At 44.8% G+C, this 20,784-nt stretch overlaps 1 protein-coding gene and 1 pseudogene across 1 annotated transcript in view; one reads left to right on the top strand and one right to left on the bottom strand.

Moving 5' to 3' along the window:
* LOC126483843 (multiple C2 and transmembrane domain-containing protein) overlaps positions 1-20,784 on the top strand; it is a 1,023,771-nt gene that overhangs the window by 203,848 nt on the left and 799,139 nt on the right. The window lies entirely within an intron of this gene.
* LOC126485310 (5S ribosomal RNA) lies at positions 9,789-9,906 on the bottom strand (annotated as a pseudogene).

Genomic DNA, 20,784 nt, shown 5'->3' with positions numbered 1-20,784 from the left:
AAGGAAGACTCAGCCGTTATAATATAAAAATTTCGTGAATATAACATCGTAAATAATACCGAGAGTGGAACTACAAACAATAATAATACGCTATGAGCAAATTCATACCTCCTGCTGGAAGGCGCACTTTGTCAGTAATGATAAGAATGTAACATAAAACTACGTAAAAGATGCAGCAGAAGCCATGCGGAAGGTTACATGGCAAATAAGGAGACAAATTGACAAGTCAGTTCCGCCACATGACTGACTAGTCGACTGATTCAGCTCAAATAAAATTCTTCCACAAGTAAAATTATTGAAATCGAAGCTACGTTAACCTAATACACGTCAGTATGTATGATGCGTTCCATGATAAAAGTATAAATACAAATCTAGGAAACAAGCTTTCATTATATTTTACATTGTACATACATTTTCATGTGTGTTTTTTATTTTTATTTTTATTTTTTTTTTTAATTTCATGAGACACAGCACAATTAACGGACACATTTCATTTGCGTTATTTGACTCTCCCACCTACTAAAACACCACTTTAAGAACTTACGTTCATTTAAAACTAAAAATTAGTAGGGCTCTTAATATAAACAAAGATTAATATGATAAGAAGAAGGTGGTTACGAAAACAGCTATACCTTCTAACAAAGGAGCTGCAATATAACAGTATGAGAAAACACAGAGTGGCCTCTAAGGTGCGACACATAGTATTTGTATGTCCATCTGTTTGGCAGGAGGTCTTTGGGAAGACGACCGTTTACTATCGTGACAAAATAAAACATCTACAGCGGTCGTTATGATTTTATTTTATTTTGTTGCGACGAGTTTCAGCGCTTCAATGCGCCATCTTCAGGCTGTAGTTGATGCTCTATGTTGGCAGTTGCCGGTTAGAGTGCTGACTCATTATCTGCGTATCCAGTCATGCTGGCATCAGATCCGATATATATACGGATCGTATCAACCCGTTCCGCGTCAACTACACTCCTGGAAATTGAAATAAGAACACCGTGAATTCATTGTCCCAGGAAGGGGAAACTTTATTGACACATTCCTGGGGTCAGATACATCACATGATCACACTGACAGAACCACAGGCACATAGAAACAGGCAACAGAGCATGCACAATGTCGGCACTAGTACAGTGTATATCTACCTTTCGCAGCAATGCAGGCTGCTATTCTCCCATGGAGACGATCGTAGAGATGCTGGATGTAGTCCTGTGGAATGGCTTGCCATGCCATTTCCACCTGGCGCCTCAGTTGGACCAGCGTTCGTGCTGGACGTGCAGACCGCGTGAGACGACGCTTCATCCAGTCCCAAACATGCTCAATGGGGGACAGATCCGGAGATCTTGCTGGCCAGGGTAGTTGACTTACACCTTCTAGAGCACGTTGGGTGGCACGGGATACATTCGGACGTGCATTGTCCTGTTGGAACAGCAAGTTCCCTTGCCGGTCTAGGAATGGTAGAACGATGGGTTCGATGACGGTTTGGATGTACCGTGCACTATTCAGTGTCCCCTCGACGATCACCAGTGGTGTACGGCCAGTGTAGGAGATCGCTCCCCACACCATGATGCCGGGTGTTCGCCCTGTGTGCCTCGGTCGTATGCAGTCCTGATTGTGGCGCTCACCTGCACGGCGCCAAACACGCATACGACCATCATTGGCACCAAGGCAGAAGCGACTCTCATCGCTGAAGACGACACGTCTCCATTCGTCCCTCCATTCACGCCTGTCGCGACACCACTGGAGGCGGGCTGCACGATGTTGGGGCGTGAGCGGAAGACGGCCTAACGGTGTGCGGGACCGTAGCCCAGGTTCATGGAGACGGTTGCGAATGGTCCTCGCCGATACCCCAGGAGCAACAGTGTCCCTAATTTGCTGGGAAGTGGCGGTGCGGTCCCCTACGGCACTGCGTAGGATCCTACGGTCTTGGCGTGCATCCGTGCGTCGCTGCGCTCTGGTCCCAGGTCGACGGGCACGTGCACCTTCCGCCGACCACTGGCGACAACATCGATGTACTGTGGAGACCTCACGCCCCACGTGTTGAGCAATTCGGCGGTACGTCCACCCGGCCTCCCGCATGCCCACTATACGCCCTCGCTCAAAGTCCGTCAACTGCACATACGGTTCACGTCCACGCTGTCGCGGTGTGCTACCAGTGTTAAAGACTGCGATGGAGCTCCGTATGCCACGGCAAACTGGCCGACACTGACGGCGGCGGTGCACAAATGCTGCGCAGCTAGCGCCATTCGACGGCCAACACCGCGGTTCCTGGTGTGTCCGCTGTGCCGTGCGTGTGATCATTGCTTGTACAGCCCTCTCGCAGTGTCCGGAGCAAGTATGGTGGGTCTGACACACCGGTGTCAATGTGTTCTTTTTTCCATTTCCAGGAGTGTACATCCTGAAGATGGCGAATTGAAGCGCTGACACTGGTTGCAACAAAATAAAATAAAATCATAAGGACGGCTGTAGGTGTTTTGTCACATACTATAGTAGGGTGAGTCTTGAGTGAGGCACAAGACATATAATTGACTATGTAACTATCTCCATTGCATCCTCTGTCTTTTTTACGTAGTTCATCTTTCAGTACGAGCTCTGATTTCCCTTATTTTATCGTGGTGATAGTTTCTCCCTATTTAGGTCGGTGTCAACAAAATATTTTAGCATTCGGAGGACAAAGTTGGTGATTGTAACTTCGTGAGAAGATTCCGTCGCAACGAAAAATGCCTTTGTTTTAATGACGTCCAGCCCAAATCCTGCATCATTTCAGTGGCACTCTCTCCCATATTTCGCGATAATACAAAACCTACTGCCCTTCATTGAACTTTTTCGATGTACTTCGTATCAGTCCTATCTGGTAAGGATCCCACACCGCGCAGCAGTTTTCTGAAAGAGGACGGACATTAGTGTAGGCAGTCTCCTTAGTAGGTCTGTTACATTTTCTAAGTGTCCTGCCTATAAAACGCAGTCTTTGGTTAGCCTTCGCCACGACATTTTCTATGTGTTGCTTCCAATTTAAGTTCGTAATTGACATACCTAGGTATTTAGTTGAATTTACGGCTTTTAGATTAGATTGATTTATCGTGTAACCGAAGTTTCACGAATTCCTTTTAGCACTCATGTGGATGACCTCACACTTTTCGTTATTTAGGGTCAACTGCTAATTTCCGCACCATTGAGATATCTTTTGTAAATCATTTTGCAACTTGCCTTGGTCTTCTGATGATGACTTTATTAGTCGATAAACGACAGCGTCATCTGCAAACAACCTGAGACGGCTGCTCAGATTTTGTCCCAAACTTTTTATGCAGATAAGGAACATCAAAGGGCCTATAACGCTACCTTGGGGAACGCCAGAAATCACTCCTGTTTTAGTCGATTACTTTCCGTCAATTAATACGAACTGTGACCTGTCTGACAGGAAATCACAAATCCAGTCACGTAACTGAGACGATATTCCATAAGCACGCAATTTCACTACAAGCCGCTTGTGTGGTTCAGTGTCGAAAGCCTTCCGGAAATCCAGAAATACAGAATCGATGACAAATCCCTGGTCAATAGCACTCAACACTTCATGTGAATAAGGAGCTAGAGGTTTGATGGAATGTGTCGGTATAGGCGCGGCAGCAAACCAGGACTGGAAATTATTGGGTAGTCGAGTTTTGAATCGTGTAGGATCCTACAGAGGTGTTCGATGTGAGTGCGAATATGTGTGAATTTGACGAGATGTTAAAGGATCCACGTGCTGGTAGATAAAAGGATACGGACGCGTGGCGGAGGGCATGGCTTTCAAAGATTTGCAGGGGCTGGTAGAACGTAGGTGGAGCGGAGTAATTGCAGCGCGCAGACGCATTTAAACGGTTATTCTTGCCACGCTTCATATCCAAGTGGAATGGGAAGAGGCTCCAACATGCGTTACAGTGGGAAATGCTCTGCGCCAACATTTAAAACTGAGCTACCAAGTATGGTTTACAAAACACAGTGAGAAGTGCCCTGTGCAGTACACTTCAGAGTGGTTTGTGGAGTATGTATATACACTACCTGATCAAAACCGTGCCGACATCACTAAGCAATCAGGCAATGATCACTGGATATCACGAGACGCAGACTCGCCGATATAAAAGGAGGATGCGAATATTGTGTGGTCAGAAGGGCAGCAGTAAAAGGAGAACGGGTCAGGCAGGAGGACTTAGTGAATTCGAAGGTGGACTAGTCATTGGATGTCACCTGAGTGACAAATATATCAGGGACGTTTAAACCCGCCTGAAGATGTGACTTAAGTGAAAACGCGAAGAAACAACCACAGCTAAACCAAGCCATGCAGGCCTCATGTACTGACGGGCAAGAATCATCGATAATTGCGAAAGATGGTTGTAAAAATCGCATGAAATCAGCGAGGGATCATTCGTGTGACTCAAAGCGCTACCAGTATTCCAAGTATCAGAATGACTGTGCGTTGGGTGTAAAAAAAAAAAGATAAATAAAATAAAGGTACAATGCTCTAGCAGCTGCTAAACCACACATTTGTGTAGCCAGCGTTATGCAACGCTTGAGGCAGTGTAAGTACTCGAATCGAGTTTTTTGAGTTATGAACCATGCTATACCCTGTGGCAAACCAATAGTACGTTTTGGGTTTGGCAAATGCCTGAGAACTTAACGTACCACCAAGTGTAGGGCGAACAGTGTAGTACTGAGGAGATGACGTTACGGGTTGGGGGTGGGTTTCGTGGATGGGATGACATCCAGTTACTGCGCTTAAGGAAACGCTAAAATGGAAGGGTGAGCACACTTTACAGCGTTGCGTACTGCTTACAATAGAAGAACAGTTCGGAGACTGATTGTTCCAACTTTCATTACAGTGCACACTGTCATAAAGCAACATCTGTGAGACAATGGTTTGTGGACAATAACACTCCATAAATGGACTAGTCTGTCCAGACTCCCAAACTGAACCCAGTGGAACACCTTTCATATGAGTTAGGACGTGGGCCTCGCTTGATACCCTAGTGTCAAACATCACTACCATCCCTGGTTTAGGATTTTGAGGAAAAATAAGTTTCCATCTACGGACATTCAAACACCTCACTGAAAGAGTCCCTAACAGATTTCAAGTCATAAAGGCGAAATATGGTTACATCCCATATTAATGACTAGTAATAAGTGTCCGGATAATTTGATCAGATAGTTTAGTTGGAGAACTGTTGGGAGGGCTGCCCCCTGTGCCGAAACGCCGCCGTTCTTCCGGGCGCCAGATGTCGCACATGTCCTGTCCTCTCCTCCCCCCCCCCTCCTCGCCCGCCCCTACAACCCGAGAGGCGCAGCCGCCAAACTTGGAGCTGGGCCAACAGCCACGGGCACAGCTGCCGCCTTCGATCGTCGGAACCGTGGCCTGCCCTGCCCCTGCAAGCACAGGCCTAGGCCGGCCAATCAATGGTCGTCACCTTTATTCAATCAACCGCACCACCTACCCTCCACAATCCTTCCCGCTCTTGACACATAACCACCTAAATCTCGGAGGATTTTCGATGCAAGTCAGTGGTCACAACTGTGCTCGTAGAATACATGTCAGAGTTTTCCGACAAGCAGTTGAAACCAGGTCGAGCGCGGAATGAGGAAGGAAGGATGAAAAGGGTTTAACGTCCCATTGACAGTGCGGTCATTAAAGACGGAGCACAAGCAATATTTCGAAAATATTGGGAAAGAAATCTGCAGCGTCCTTTTCAAAGCATCCCGGTGTTTGCCTGGAACGATTTAGGAGTAATCATGGGAAAACTAAATCAGGATTGTCGGACGAGGACTCGAACCGCTGCCGTCCCGAATGCGAGTCCAGTGTGCTAACCAATACGACACGTCTCTCGGTGAGCACGGTGTAGTGGATTAGTTCCGCTTTCCTTTAATTGATCAGGAACGTTCAGTAGATCGGGAAAAGTAATTGCTCGCCTTTACACTTTACATACAATAAGGTTGAATCCAAATACGAGGGTTCTCCATGAAGTTTTAATTATAACCTGGAAAAAGCCAAACTGCAACTATGAAACTTTGTGATGGTGTTAGTCCTTCTCGACAGATTCAGCCTTCACTGCAACACATTTTTCCCAATGTAGAATGACGTGGCGGACACCTTTGTTGTATACGTCTGTATTCTGGCTGTTCAGGTAATGTTCCACTTCGAAAAATCAGCTCGTCGTCTTTCTGTCAGTGCCTGGCACACAATGGGTTCCTCGTCCGAGAAGTTACGAAGAATTCTCTGGCCATCGTGTCAGCAGAATTCAGACTTTTATGGCCTGAAGGAGAGACTGTGTGACTGTGTCCTATGCAGAATGGGGTGGGGCGTTGTTGAGGAGCAGCAATACTCCTTCGGGCAGGTTACCGCGACAGTTCGTCTTGCAACCTCTTGTAAACTCGTCATGAGACTTCACCTGTATGCTTCTGTGATACTTTTTCCCCTTATGACATAATCTGTTAGCACCTTCAACATCAGTCCTAAAAAGTACTCGGTGTCATTTTGCCTCATGATGGCTGGGTGTTCGCTATTTTTCAGCGTTGGTGAACCCACGTGTTGCCACTGACTGCCTTGCTTCTTTGCCTCAGGGTCACAGTGATACTCACCGCACTCGCCCATTTTGACTAGGCGGCTAAAGAAGTGATCTGGATTGGCGTGACCCAGTTACAACATTTCCGCTGCTACTTCGGTTCGGCGGGTTTTTTTGAATGGGTGTGAGTAGTCGCGCCACCCACTGGGCGGCGAGGATTGTCGACTTCGTAATAGAATAAGTTGAAAAGTGATGACTAATTCTCACTGTTTAGGGTTCCGCGCCTCAATCTGTAAAATTGGTTCCCCTTAGGATCGCTCTGTTGTCGGTCGTTCGGTCTGTCTGTCTGTCTCTTTGTCCGACTGTTAAGAACCCTTTTCCTCAGGAACGAGTAGACCAACCAAGTTCAAATTTGTGTCACGTATTAAGACATATGGTCCGTTAGCGGTGTAAAAATTATAAGCTTCTAAGTCAATTCAATCAAAAGATATGTTCATTTAAGAACCTTCAACATCTCAGCGCGCCAGCAATCGTTGGTTAATATACTAAGAAAATAAAAACCCGCCTCGATTGCGAAAAAAGCACCCAGTGTTAAGTGTTAACCCAGGTGGAGCGTACACCATTAAGTTAAGTAGTGGTTTTGACTTTATACACATGTACTGTTTGTGTTTTCCTTTTCTTTTTCGTTTCTAAATGTATAGCTATGGTGTTCTTTTAATCATTGACAAAGGTCTTCTTCGGCACTTGTGGGTCTTATTGTTGTTCTGAAGAAGGTGTAGTTATCTACGCCGAAACCTGAGTTAACACTTAACACTAGGTGCTTTTTTCGCAATCGAGGCGGGTTTTTAGTTTTTTAATATATGTTCATTTACATGACATATTTTGATACTCGGAAAATCACTCATCAAAACCTGTCGGGTGCTTTACGTTGACCTAGAATCATGAAATTTTCCAATAACCGAGGTTCATATTGTAAGTGAAGGAAAAATCCGATAATTCATAATTTCTTAACATATCACACGAAAAAATGTTTCTTTTGTAATTTGTTATCCGATTTAAGACTTGAAATTAAAACATTCTCGAAAGTCTTACAATTCCTGGGAGCGCTATCTTGCCAATATTAATATCGTTTAAACGTAAAAATCATTAATGTTTTCGATTTTCGGAATGAATAAACTTCCTATGTACGTCGAATGAAAAGTTCTCACGTTTACCACCGCGTCAAGTGATTAAAATTACACGAGCGTTCGGTAAACCACCCCTTGGCCACTGCCAAGTGGTAATGACTGCCAATACACTTGCTGCCGGCTGTAATGTCAGTGATGCTTGGGACATCGCCGTATACGGGCATATGTTGACTAAGAAGTTCGATGCGCCCGCTTCAACAGCGCGGTCGCTGGATACCACTCCATGCTGAGCAGCAGACCACCATCTCTCTTTAGGGTGATATTGGTGATTTTTATTTCATTGTCTTCTGTAATTACACAATCCCAGAAGCTGTTAGTGCGAGCACGGTCAACTAAAGCATATTTCTCCGTGTAGCGTAGGAGATAAAACCTCTCATGCTCCTTCCTGTGTTGTTTCACAGCACGCACTGTCTGTTCGACGAAATACTGGCCACGCACGCAAGGGATCTTGTAGACCCCAGGTGTTCTGAGACCTGCTGCGTTTTCAGCTGTCTCTTTTTTGGAGGCCTGAAGTTCGATTTTCTCTTGTGTCTTTTCAACAGGTGGCTCATCTTTCCAGACACAGCGCCACAGAATGGCATGAAAGTAAATTTCTTTTCCTGTTACTCGTCAATGGTCTTATTGTCATTATTGTTTGAAATCACTCCTTTATTTGACGACCGTCCTAGCCGTTTTTCCTGAAGACCTTGCGTAGGTGGCTCAGCTCATGGAGCAGGTTATCAGCGACTGATATTATTCTTGCACGATGCACCAATGTTTGTAAAACAGGGGGCTTTTGTGCCAGGTGATGATGGCTGATGGTATGCAAGTTCAGACTGGTGTGGCTAGATTTTCTATAGACGCTGTGGGCAAGGATCCCATTTCCTTTCCTCCATGGTGAATTTAATGTTACTATGAGCACTGTTGTGTTCCAAGAACTCGTCAAGTTCCCCACGTCTGTGAGGCCAAATGACAAACGTGTCATCAGCATATCGAAAGAAACCCTAGGCTTTCATGATGCCGTGTCTAAGGGGACACTCACAAAATTCTCCAAGATGAGATTTTCAATAGTTGCAGCTAACAGGCTTCCCATTGCAACGCCATCCGTCTGCTCCTAATACTGGCCGTTGTACAGAAAACAAGAAGATGTAGGAATGTGCCTAAATAGCTCAACCACGGCACTTAACAAAGAACTGGACTATTACATTCAAAGAGTCTTCGACGTGCACATTCGTAAACAACACCACCACGTCAAAACTGACGACAATGTCGTCCTCACAGTTTACGAATGTGCCGAAAGCTCGTGTAATTTTAATCACTTGACGGGGTGGGAAACCCGAGAACATTTTACTGAATGCTACCGCCTCGAGAATCTGCATTCTTACATTTCTATATACAAAATTAAGTCTGTACGGAAACTTCATTGCGCACGTCCTACCCGCACCGGCCAGTTTTTCCACTACCTCTCTGGCTGTGATAGCCGATCTTTGGCATACGTGCCTCGAGCTTTTCCTCTGGGTCTTTACGGGGATGTAATATGTGATTCCGTTCTTCGTTATTCAAACTCGTTTGAGCACACGGCAAGCGTCTGAGCCACCTAACGACTGTGTGGTTATGACGGCACATTCTTGCTGTACACTTTCACCAATTCAACACCAATTACTACGGTATACTTCACTTCGTTTCTTTAATTCTAGTCAATGATAACAAAAAATTGTCATCGTGCTATAGGTTTTCGTCAGTAATGACCGTTTTCAGATGTCTCAGGAATCGGTTTCTGTGATTCTGGACTGGAATCAAAGAAGAAAATTCTATAGTCCCTAGATCACTGCTTTTATTCACGACTATGTCGCAGCCTGTAATACTAAAACTAAAACTAAACTCCGTCCGAACAGGCCATGAAGACCCAACGGTACCGACCGGCCGCCGTGTCATCGTCAGCCCACAGGTGTCACTGGATGCAGATATGGAGGGGCATGTGGTCAGCACACCGCTCTGCCGGCCGTATGTCAGTTTACGAGACCGGAGCTGCTACTTCTCAATCAAGTAGCTCCTCAGTTTGCCTCACAAGGGCTGACTGCACCCCGCTTGCCAACAGCGCTCGGCAGACCGGATGGTCACCCAACCAAGTACTAGCGCAGCCCAACAGCGCTTAACTTCGGTGATCTGACGGGAACCGGTGTTACCACTGCGGCAAGGCCGTTGGCAGCCTGTAATACACCATTTCATAAATGGGCTCTGACATTTTCTATTTGCCTCCTCTAAGAGCGTGCAATGATATTATGACGTGCGGATCATACTGACATCTCCCGTTCGAATTCAAATCATGAGCCAGTTGATGTTAGCACGGCCTCGAGTCGCAGGTAGATAACAGTAACTGCGTCTGCTCTCTGTTTCATGTCCACTGCCGGGAAATATTCATATATCCTTCCTCTCTCTCTCACTCACTCACACACACACACACACACACACACACACACACAATCTGTTTATCTATCTCTCATTACATGCTGTTAAAACTAAATTTGTGTTATTCGTTCTTGGAAATAGGTCTTTCTGCTTGGAGATGAAGTGAGGGAAATTGAAGAAATCCCCGTAAAATTAGTTTCAGGAATGTAGTTTAACGATAAAAACTTACGGTCACGCTTTTCCGTATGCTGTTGAGCACTCTCTTGTTGTCGAGTCTGCTGTAATGCAGTGAAGCTGAACATTTCCAATATGTGGCGAAGTAGAATTTACTTCAGAACAGAGAGCTATACTATACTAAACTTAGCAACAATTCAGAATATCAAAAGTTCAGATAATATACATGCAGACGAAAGCAGCGCGTATTTAGCAGAGATACTTAGACAAACAGTAATGAGGCGACAGATTCCCATGAATCCATGGTCCCATCACGATGATCCCTTGTCCACTGCAGTCGTGGGCGTCAAAGATCTGGTCTACTACTCGTGGTTGCATCGTCCTTCAATTACTTTCAGTCTGTACAGTTCAGAATCGATATACCAAACAATAATTGAAGAGCCGGCCGCGGTGGCAGAGTGGTTTTAGGCACTTCAGTCCGGAACCGCGCGACCGCTACAGTCGCAGGTTCGAATCCTGCATCGGGCATGGATGTGTGTGATGTCCTTAGGTTAGTTCCGTTTACGTACTTCTAAGTTCTAGGGGACTTATGACCTCAGATGTTAAGTGCCATAGTGCTCAGAGCCATTTTAACCATTTGAATTTGAATAATTGAAGCAACCGTACCACGGCACACCAAGTTGAAGATACACGTTTGGTAAAACATCGTGTCCTGCTGCGTGAAGAAGTCCATAACTGCCTGCAGCACATCCTCCACCAACAGGAATCTTCGACCCTTCAAGGCATTTTTTAAGGGACCGAAGGCGTGACAATCATGTGGGGAGAGGTCAGGGCTATAGGACGGGTGCTCAAGTGTCGCTCACTTGAGTTGGCGCAACTTCTGCGTTACGACATTTGCGATTTGGGGCGTACGTTATCGTGAAGCAGAAGCACCCCTTGTCGCAGTTTTCCCGGACGTTTCGCCTCAATTGCACTCCGTAATTTCTCCAGCGTTGCTCAGTACCGTTCCCCAGTGATTCCAGGTTCCTTGACGATATTTGATGCACAATTCCACAACGGAGGTTTTCGACAGACATGCTGCCCCATACACATTGTTCCTTCTCCAATGGACGTCTACCGGTGTCTTCTTTCGACAGCAAAGAAAAGAATAACAGCACTTTGGTCGTGTTTAGACACATTTGGTAATAAGGTCACCAAGGTTCACGTTTCCGCAGTTACTTCACGCACCTCGGGAAGACACGAATGTATAGGCGTACGTACTCTTAAACACAACCGATCAACAACAAATATTACAGAACTGCAAGTACAAAATGTGAATGGAAATCATGGGCATTTTTTCAAAGTCATATTTCTTACAAGTTCTACGATAGAATGTCTTCAACAAGTAGGAGGAGCAGTCAGCCTCCGTGCAAGACGAGGTAATTTCTCAACTTGTAGTCACAAAGCCCGTTCTTCCCAAATTACTTACACGGCTGGACATTAAAACTGAACTCTAGGAAGGACAGCAAATAACGAAATATTACTTATTGTGCTTATAGAGTATATATGGAAGAATACATGATTAAGGATGTTGTTAATTTAAAGGTATACATGATGCGAAATTTAGTACACAGGGCTGCCACCTCTGGCAGTTATAAAGTCTCTAACCCAGCTGAACATAAAAAAAAGGCTCTGAGCACAATGGGACTTAACATCTGTGGTCATCAGTCCCCTAGAACTTAGAACTACTTAAACCTAACTAACCTAAGGACATCACACACATCCATGCCCGAGGCAGGATTCGAACCTGCGACCGTAGCAATCCCGCGGTTCCGGACTGAGCGCCTAGAACCGCTAGACCACCGCGGCCGGCGAGCTGAACATCGAAACGAACTGTGCTTGGATGACGGATACCGGTGTGTCATTCCATGCAGCTTCAAATCTATGCCAGAGTTCTTCAACTGTGGTGTTTGGGGAGTGGTGACGTGCTAGGCCTATGACAACCCCAAGCAGATATTTTCAGCGGGTGAGATGTATGGAGAACATGTTGGTCGGCGCAACAGTCTACGTTCCATATCGAGACAGGTCAGGGCAGCACAGGCAACAGTTGATCATGTGTTATCTTGTTGAAAGATGTCGTCATGGAGACCTGGAAGATAGGTCATAGCCACTCGGCTTAACACGTCAGAAATTTATAGGCTGCTGTCCAGACCAGGGGCTATGCTAGCGAGAGGTACCCAATGGCACCTCGTACCATCACAGCTGACAGCTGTGGTTCATACCAACAGCTATGCGAGCCAGACGTGATCTTATTGTGTATCCAGTGGCAGCCCATACCATCACTGCAAGTGATGGCGCAAATGGCAATGACGATTGAAATCTGGTAATGTTCGTTCTCCTTGGAGCCTCCACACACATAAGTCCATCGCGATGGTGCACGCAGAACCAGAACTCACCTGAAAAGACGACGTGGTGCCGTGGTACCCAATGATGCCGTTGGACGCGCCACAGTCGGTGCGCCTCTGTGTGTTGTTGCGTCAGGTCAGCCGCAACAATGATAGCGGGCTGACGAGTCCTCTCGGTTGAGTACGACCCACACACAAGATAACACATGATCAATTGTTGCCTGTGCTGCCCTGACCTGTCTCGATATGGAACGTAGACTGTTGCGCCGACCAACATGTTCTCCGTATATCTCACCCGCTGAAAATATCTGGTTAGGTTTGTCAAAGGATTAGCACGTCAGCACGCCCAAAACACAACAGTTGGTGAATTTTGGCATAGATTTGAAGCTGCAGGGAATGACACACAAGTATGCGTCATCCAAACTCAGTTCGATTTGATGTTCAGCTGGGTTAGAGATCTATTCCTGCCAGAGGTGGCTGCCCTGTGTACTGAATTCTGCTTTACCCACATTTGAGCTTATGTGATCGTTCCATTTCTGGTCCCTACAAACTGTTACACTCAGGTTTTTGTAAGAGTTGACCAACTTCAACTGTGACTCATTGACATTATAGCCATACGTACTATATTTTCTCGTTTTATGAAGTGCACAAAATTATTTTTCTAACGACTTAAATCAAGTTCCTAATCCTTGCATCACTCTGAAATCTCATCAAGATCTTACTGAATACTTGTGAAGCTTCTTTCAGATTCTGCTTCGTTATACTGTAGATAGATACAACTTCTCCGAGGTTCATTAATACACAAGATGAAAAGTAATGGACCCAAACACTTCCCTGCGCTTCTTCTACACCTGTTGATAACTCTCCAACCAATATAACTTGCTGCGTCCTTCCTACCAAACAATCATCAGTCCAGTCACAGAGTTTGCTTCATACGATCGTACTTCTGATAATAGTCGTAGGTATGGTACTGAGATAAATGCTTTTCGGAAATCGAGAAATACTGCGTCTACCTAGCGACTTGATGTGTGGGTTTCAGTTCGTCATGAGAGAAAAGTAGGGATTGCGTTTCTCAGTGGTCTGGAATAAAGTTTATTTACAATAGTGGTTTGTTTGTGACTAGAAATTGTTCATTTTGGAAACTAATGAAGCAGGACCTTTTAACTTACAACATTTTCCTTGCTCTTCTGCTTAAACCAGGAAGTCCCTTCAGCACTCATATTTGTCAGGTATTTATGTCTTTGTCATTGGTCTATTTGATCTGTCTTCACTTTCACATGCAACATGTAACAGACGATTAAATATTGCTCCACTATTGCTTGTGGATGTTTCTTTATGTTTATGTCTGTGAAATTTTGTGCCCGTGCTGTTACCAATTTATCTGCTCGATTCGGTTTTTGTTTTGATAAATGTGCATACCCGCGATGGTTTCGGGTGTCAGCAGAAAACGGATTAAAATGCACTAATTCAATAAGTCACACCTCAGTAACTTCCTAAACTTACTCCAACATTACAATTTTTTTTATTTAGACTACTGACGTTCTCTTAATCCAATAAAGCGAAACGCGTGAGGTAAAATAAATACACTTTTTAGTATTTGCATAAAAGGATCTAAAATGCCGTAAGTGATTATACAACTACGCACCTGACCAGACAAGTGAAGAATGTATTAATGAAGCCAAATCACCAGAACTTTCGAGTGCTTCCTTCCTCCCTTGTTACAGTTTTCTCTACTGGTTAGTGTTTCACTTGGCGGTGTCATAATAACTATTTTCGAAACTCTGTTGGTAATCCGTCAGGCCGGCCGGAGTGGCCGTGCGGTTCTAGGCGCTACAGTCTGGAGCCGAGCGACCGCTACGGTCGCAGGTTCGAATCCTGCCTCCGGCATGGATTTGTGTGATGTCCTTAGGTTAGTTAGTTTTAATTAGTTCTAAGTTCTAGGCGACTGATGACCTCAGAAGTTAAGTCGCATGGTGCTCAGGGCAATTTGAACCATTTTTTAATCCGTCAGTTTCATAAATTTTGCGCATCGTGTATCATTAATCCCCCATTTCCTACAGCAAATAATAATTTTGCAAAGAACATTATTTCTTCTATCATGTAGATAAGTTATTTAAATTAACGTTGTACAACTGAATTTAAATCAGATGTCTAGCATTTTTAAGAATGGAGCGACAAACGTTGAATGCTTTAAGGGTGGACGCAACATGACGTACGTAATTGCTGTGTTCAGGTGGATTATTTGTTTATTTTCATTCATTCAATTACTTGTTTGCATAAAATTTTCGATTATGTTGTAAAATTACGTGTGTGAAGGTTAATACAAAATTTTATCGATTGAATTTTATATTAATAAAGGCAATGTTATTCTCACAGTTTTATCAAGTATATTTCATTCCAAATACAAACTTAAAATACGTCAAGACTTAACAATTTACTTATATATGGGATTTATATCTGCATGTACAGAATTCACATGGCCCACCATTACAAATTTATTAGTCATCTAGCAATGATCCAGGTTTTTCAGGGTATGTGTGAAGTACCATTTGACTTTCACACAACTGAAAATGTTAAGTGTTCAGATGAATCTCCAAGTAGCGGAATGGCTGCTTAGTTGTAATTGTGTTGGTATTCACCGACTATCAGCAAAATATCATCGCAGTCGTTGATTGTGTATGCCATGTTTATTTCACGTCAATATCAGTGGCAGACTGAACCTAGTTTTTTTATGCATTCAGACCTGTCTTGTGTACGTAAGTGAGAGGATACATTCTACAATCTAACCGATGATGATTGCAAATAGCGGATTGAGGAAGTTCGTCGCTTCTTCACAGCAGCAACTTCACATGTCATCCGCAGATCGTCCGGAAAAGGCGTATTTAGTACCGGATTCAGGAAAAGTGCTGACGTTTGAACACCTCACTTAAATGACTATTCCGAGGCCTATCCATTGGAATGGAGCAAATTACGTACAGCGTGTTGCAGCCACCCACAAAACATTGAATGTATCTATCTCCCTACCTAAAATTGATAGAAATTTACTTAATGTTGATTTAGTTCAAATACATCAGCCACATGATGGAAAAAAACTGTAGTTCCTTACTGTTAGAGAGTAAACCATAGAAAAAAATCTGATATGAAAAACACTGTTTTAACCAACATAAAGATATAATTACATGTTTAGTGTTTTTTACAATAATGCAGAAACGGTATACAACATTTTAAGGTTTAAAGCGTTCCAGATGATGATGATACAGCCGAATTTACGAGGGACGTTCAGTAAGTAATGCAACACATTTTTTCTCCGTCAATTTCCGCTGAAAAAACGCGGAATTTGTTGTGGGATATCGAGGAATATTACCGCTTCAGCCTTTTTAGTTTCATGAGTTCCCATAGGCAGCGGCGCTATACGTAACGTTCGTAATGGCGCCTTAACGGAGATGCGTTTCAAGCAGAGAGCTATCATTGAGCGTCTTTTGGCGAAAAACCAGAGATTCGCAAATATTCGTAGGCGCTTGCAGTATGTCTACGGAGGCCTGGCAGTGAACAAAAGCACGGTGAGTCATTGGGCAAGGAGTGTGTCATCGTCGCAACAAGGTCGTGTAAACCTGTCGGATCTCCCGTCCGCACACAGCTGAAAATCTCTCAATGTTGGAACACGTACACACTCTCAGTCGAGGCGATCGACGGATCGTAAACACCTCGCCACTCAACTAGACATCTCTGTTGGTAGTGCTGACACACTCATCCACTAGTTGGTATTCTCAAAGATGTGTGCATTCGCTAGGTTTCTCGCCGCCTTACGGAAGAGCATAAAGAGCAACCACAGATCTTTCTTTCTTTCTTTCTTTCTTCCTCGGGGCCTTTGTCCCACTCCAACGCGGGGTCGGCTTTGGTATTACGGATTTGTAGTGTTAATTGCAGAGGGTGGCCAGAAGCCCTTTCTGACGTCACCCGAACCCCCCCGGGACGGAAGAAGTGTGCCCCAGCTGTCTGCGTCATGAAATAGTGCGAACGTTTTCAAATGTCTGTGAGTCGTGTAACTGTGGCGGAACTTGGGGACCAGCCCGGTATTCACCTAGCGGGATGTGGAAAACCGCCTAAAAACCACACCCATGCTGGCCGGCATAGCGACCCTCGTCGTTAATCCGCCGGGCGGATTCGATCCGGGGCCGGCGCGCATTGCCGGCCGGAGTGGCCGCGCGGTTAAAGGCGCTACAGTCTGGCACCGCGCGACCGCTACGGTCGCAGGTTCGAATCCTGCCTCGGGCATGGATGTGTGTGATGTCCTTAGGTTAGTTAGGTTTAAGTAGTTCTAAGTTCTAGGGGACTTATGACCACAGCAGTGCTCAGAGCCATTTTGAACCGGCGCGCATTACCGCTCTCGGCTACTCTGGCGGGTTAAAGAGCAACCACAGATCATCTGCGTGGAATTGCTTACGCATTACAAGGCTGATCGTGATAATTTTTTGTCAAACATCGTCATAGGCGATGAAACATTGGTTCGTCACCTCGAACCGGAAACGAAACGGTAGTCCTTGGAGCGGTGCTACACCTCCTTTCCTCCGAAGAAACAACGATCATTTGGGGCTCTGAAAGAGTTATTCTGTTCACTTTCCCTTCCTCATGATGCAGCGATCAACTCTGAAGTGTATTGTGCTATCCACAGGAAACTCAAGAAACGACTTCAGAGTGTTCATAGCCACAAGAAAATGTCAGCGGATGTCTCAACGCAAGGCCTCACACAAGTCTGCGCATCGCGAAACTACATTGGGTTATTCTTCCTCATTCATCCTGCAGCCTGTATCTCTCATCTTCTAGCTTCCATCTACTTGGTTCAATGAATGATGCGATACGCGAGAAGTAGCGCTTGAATGATGCAAAGGTTATTGATGCAGCAAGACGTTGACTCCGATGTTGACCAGCAGAGTGGTACCTTGTTGGCATATAGGCCCTCCAAGTAAGATGATGTAAGTTGGACGCAGAGATTATGTTGAGAAATAGGGTTTTGTAACCAACAGAGTAGGAAATAATGTAGTGTATTGAAATCCCGAGTAAGACGAACCTGCCTTCAGAAAAAAATTTGTTGCATTACTTATTGAATGTCGCTGGTAGCTACAGCAAAGTAAAGTTTTATATTAGCATTTAGGTGGTTTACAAGAGGTAGTCATACAGTTGTAACTGACACTTCGAAAAAATTAATTTACGTAATTATCATTTTATTTATTTGTAGGTACATGTCTGCAGTGCTGGCAGACGGTGGAGATGTGCTCCACCATTTTGTTTTGTCTCGTCTAGAACTATGCTACGGTTCTGTGGCGCTGAGTTTTCTTTGTCTATCAGGACTGTAGTCGTGTACCTAGAAATAAACAAATAGATAATTATGTAATGAAATGGTAATTAAATCGAAACCCTTAGCTGCCGACAAGTGTTGTTGATACACATCAATGGGGACGGCTGAAAATGTGTACCCCGACCGGGACTCGAACCCGGGATCTCCTGCTTACATGGCTGACACTCTATCCATCTTCTATTATTTCTTATTAATCTCATTTTGTTCGTTTTTGTTCGTTTTATCTGCTCGGGGCGGACGTCGCAAGACACCCGTTTCAGTTCGTCGTTGATCCATTAACTCAGTTTTTTTTTTTTTTTTTTTTTTTTTTTTACAGAGGATAGTGCGCCTGCAGGGAGTTATCCCTCGCACACTTCCCGTGAGAGTTGGGAATGTGGGTCTCACGGGAAGCGTGCAAGGGGTAAGTCCTCGCAGTTGCGCTATTCACTGTGTCCTCGGTGGCTCAGATGGATAGCGCGTCTGCCATGTAAGCAGGCGATGCCGGGTTCGAGGCCCGTTCGGGGCACACATGTTCAGCTGTCCCCATTGATGTATATCAACAACACCTGTCGATAGCTAAGGGTTTCTATTTAATTATCATTTCATTCTAGAGAAGCTGCATGGTCATCAATGGTATCTGTTCTTTCGGGAACAGATACCATCTTCATATAATTATGTAACTTTTTTTGGATAAGGCAGATAAAACCTGATGACACCCCTCGCATAATAACGTCTTTTATCGAAGCCGTGGAGCATACCTTAAAGTTTTTCCCTTTTTATGCGTGAAGCAAGATCTACAAGAAGTTCGTAACCTTTTTCGGTAATCTCACAGGAACGACCTGAGAGACGATTTTCAGTCGGTAATTGGAAGTGGGAAGAGCTCAGGCGCTGTAAGAAGTTTCTGTATGACAGTAATAATGGTGGTAGGAGCTGTGCTGCATTGGTGGCCGGCGGAGAAAAATGGGGGAGCGTGATAACGTCGGGAGGATCACATCCCAGGGGAGTACAGAGACAGTGGCGGCGGCGACATGGACACTTTGTAGCTACACACATTGACGTCTCCAGACAGAAACGGTCGCCCTCCAAGGCGGCGACAAATACCTCTCTGTTGTCACCGTGAGGAGCATCAAGAACCCAGAGAGAATAATCGAAACGTAGGGGAAATGTACAACAGGGTACCGGGTGTAAGTGATTATTATTACTAATGCACGTAGGTTGATTCTTTTAAAGAAAAAGGTAACAAACAGATACTATGAACAATGCTATTTATTTAAGTAAATAGCGCCCTAGCCGGTTTCGAACAAACTGATTCATCTTCCGACGGCTATTCACAAGACGCATATTTGTTTCAAGTTTTAGCGCACTGTTCCACCTCGTGGTGAAACACTCATGGGATTGTAGTGCCATCAAAAAACCCGCCTGAGCCGGCCGGTGTGGCCGAGCGGTTCTAGGCGCTTCAGTCTGGAACCGCGCGACAGCTACGGTCGCGGGTTCGAATCCTGCCTCGGGCATGGATGTGTGTGATGTCCTTAGGTTAGTTAGGTTTAAGTAGTTCTAAGTTCTAGGGGACTGATGACCTCAGTTGTTACGTCCCATAGTGCCCAGAGCCATTTGAACCAAACTCGCCTGATTTTGTTGGAATGTTGTTGGCCTGTATTCACGGAATACTCTAGTGTATATGCAACACTTACAAGATTCGTATAGAACCACACTACATAAAGCGCCACACAGACACACACCCAACAAAAAGTTTTTTGCAAAGTGGCAAGTATTTCGTGAATACAAACCAACAACATTCCAACAAAATTATGCGGGATTTTCAATGGCATCAGCATCGCAAAAATCTCTGACTACAATAAGGAATAATGAGCAAAAAACTTATGGAAATGTCAAACAAATGCGCATCTTGTGAATAGCTGTCTGAAGATGAACCTGTCGGTTCGAAACAGGGTGCGGGGCTACTTACTTAAATAAATAGCATTAATAGTGGTTGGTTGATATCCTTTTTCTTTGAAAGAATCAACCTACATTTTGTACGCAGTCACGGTCTCAAAGTGTCACTTTTCGACAAAATAGAATTACTAATAAATGACGTTTACGCAAGTGCGACCTTAACTGATTTGATCTACAAAGGTTACTGTTCTACAGCTACACCTATGTTCTGGAAACTACTGCGAAGTGCACAGTACAAGAAACTTCTCAGTGTAACACATAACAAGGTTTCTTCCCGTTCTGTTCACGTATGGAGAGCTGGAAGAATGGTTGCTTCGTCTCCTAGGTGCATGTTGCAACCAGACTACTCTTGTCTTAGCGATCACTATGGGCATGGTTAGTTAGTTGATCAGGGGGAGTGGACCAAACAGCGAGGGTCATCGAGCCCATCGGATGAGGGAAGGATGGGAAAGGAAAAACGGCCGTGCGCTTTCAAAGGAACCATTCCGGAATTTACCTGAGGCTATTTAGGGAAATCACGGAAAACCTAAATCAGGATGGCTGGAAGCAGTTTCGAACCGTCCTTCTCCCAAATGCGAGTCCAGTGTACTAGTCACTGTGCCACTTCGCTCGATATGGGAATGGTACTTAGGGGTCTGTAGCGTATTCCTAGATTCCTCACTCAAAGCTGGTTCTTGAAAGTATGTGAGTAAGTTAGCGCAAGATATTTAGCGTATGTCTTCAAGCATCTGACAGTTGAAGTGTTTTAGCATGTCCGTAACGTTCTCGTAACAAGCTGTGAGATCCATCCCGCCTTTTTTCGTACACGTCCAGTATCCCCTGTTGTTCTA

The sequence above is a fragment of the Schistocerca serialis genome, chromosome 6 (assembly GCF_023864345.2).
Source record: "Schistocerca serialis cubense isolate TAMUIC-IGC-003099 chromosome 6, iqSchSeri2.2, whole genome shotgun sequence".
NCBI classification, from domain to species: domain Eukaryota; kingdom Metazoa; phylum Arthropoda; class Insecta; order Orthoptera; family Acrididae; genus Schistocerca; species Schistocerca serialis.
Note: the sequence above shows the minus strand (reverse complement) of the source record. Positions and strands in the feature narration are given on the sequence as shown.